Below are 2,365 nucleotides of genomic sequence, written 5' to 3' on the forward strand. Positions count from 1 at the left end.
CAGGCCCGCGCCACGGGCTCCCAGCAGCACGACTCCAATGGCTGAAGCCTGTGGAGGCTCCGGGGCCTCGCAGGGAGGGCCCGCGTGCAACGCCCTGCCCACACTGGCTCCCAGCAGCCACACAGGCCCGCTCCACGGGCTTTCTCTCTAGGCAAGGCCAAAGTCTCAGCCCAGAGATCCACTGAGGGACCGAGGGAATGCAGCACCAGGCCCGTCCCATGCAGGGTGGTCGGGCCTTGCACAGGCTCAGGACGGTGCTGTCCCAGGGCACTGTGCCCTGACCATCTCCCCCATCCTCCTATGCCCACTCATCTCTACCCAGACTGGAAGGCCAACCTCTCTGCAAAAGCGTGTGTGTGCAGGAAACGGGTCTCTTACGGACACGTAAAACACTCAGAGCCAGCACCTTAAACCTCCCGGGTGCGCTCTGTACAAATCGTTGCTAAAAGCTCCCCACGTGAACGAAGCCCTCAGGGGCCTGGGGCAACCTGGGCACCCGGGAGTCTCACGGGGGCAAAGGTACAATGGCTGCTGAGGCAGTGACTGGGAGAAGGCAGTGCTGAACATGGCCACGGACCCACAGGCGTGCCCAGCTTAGATGCCAGGGTTGCAGGCAGAGTGGCTCCTGTGGGTCTTCAGGGGCAGAGAGGCCCAGCAGAGAGCCAAGGAAAGAGACCGGCTGCTGGAACGTTCTCCCTCCAAGCCTAGACACTGAACACTCAGGCTGTGGGCTACAGCAGGTGACGTAGAGCGGGTGGCGTGGTGTGCGCCCACAGACCACACCCACAGGGGTCGGTGGCAGCCTGTGTGGGCGTGGCGACCCTGGAGGGGCTCAGGAAGAGCCACACAGCTCAAAGTCACACTCAGGACACTGGCAGCTCCACAGGCCCGGAACCCACACCGGGCGAGCGCAAGGCCAACAGCTGCCTCAGATCCTGAAGGTCAAAGAGACAGTAAAGCCCCAGCCATCTGCCCCGGAACAGCCACACACCTCCCCACGGCCACCTAGGCTCACGCTCGTGACCCCAGCCTGCGTACCCACTGAGGGCTGTTACCAACCACACGTGGTGGGAGGAGCAAAGCACTGGCGGCCACCACAGGGCCCACGGCAGGGCAGGCTGGGCGCGAGACACCAGGCTCGAGAGCCCCCGCAACAGTCGTTCCTAGGGAGCACCAGGACAGCGAGCCGTGGACGGAGAGCAGGTTAGCAGTTGAGGGCTGGGGTGACTGCTGACGGGTACGGGCTCTTTTGGGATGATGGAATGTTCTGGAACTAGGCAGACATGGTGGCTGCCCAATGCTGTAAACACATGAAATACCACGGAACCGTGAACTTAAAATAACTTGGCGTTAGATAAGTGTCACCTCCTAAAACAAGATCCTCACGGCACCCTCACAGTGTCCAAGGCTCATCCGCAGAGAGACACCCTCTGACAGCTGAGGCGTCCCGCCAGCACTGCTCCAGCCCTGCACTGCGATGCCGGCCTCAGGCTGCTGTTCTTGAGGAGGGACAAGACAGCTGCGCGCGAGGACACTTTTCTTGGACTCTAGAACGGTACAGCCTCAGGAGGGCCCGGGCGGCCCCAGGATGGCCCAGGTAATGCAGAGTGGACCGGAACCACGATGTGCTGGTTATGGAGCAGTGGAGGAAGAGAGAAAACAGCAGATCCCTCTACGATCCACTTGAGTCACCTGTAAAGTAGGGTCTCAGTGGTGGCCCTCACGGTAGAGCCACCATACAGAGCCTCAGCTGCCACAGCCACAGGGACCGGGTTTGGCTTACAAGTCTTTGGCCAGAAAAAGGAACGCGGCCAACAACAGTCCAAGGACGTGATGTGGCCCGCAGCTCTCTCCTGGGACGAGTGACCACATAGGAGACAGGAGCCAAGTCTGAGGCCCACGCTTGCTGCAGGTCCCCAAGCCACGAAGGGTCACACTGTCCCCTGTGGGAGGGACCACAGAGCTCCCGGAAAAGCTCCAAGTAAACAGCGTTGGCCAGAAAAGCACTGAGTCAACCCTGCCAGGTCCAGGCTGCGAGAGACCAAGATGTACAGGCAGACGGGTAGGACAGGATGGCCCCTTGAGTTCCGACACCATCCCCAAGGCTGGCCAGAGTCACCAAGGCAGCTTTCCAGTGCAGGAAGGAGGAGGTCATTTTCTAAGTTTCATTGCTTTGTTCTGTTAAAATGCACAAAATTCCTAAAATAAAACCTAGACGGGGAACCAGCAGTTGGCGTATTGGCTATATCACTGGACTCCCATGTAGTTGACCGCGGTTCAAGTCCTGGGTCCGGTGGCTTAAGCTCACGCCAGGCATGTGTGCGTGCGTGCCCAGGATCCCGAGAGGAGAATAGAGGAGAAGGGA

The sequence above is a fragment of the Tupaia chinensis genome, unplaced genomic scaffold, assembly GCF_000334495.1.
Source record: "Tupaia chinensis unplaced genomic scaffold, TupChi_1.0 Scaffold000644_1, whole genome shotgun sequence".
In the NCBI taxonomy this organism is placed as follows: Eukaryota; Metazoa; Chordata; class Mammalia; order Scandentia; family Tupaiidae; genus Tupaia; species Tupaia belangeri.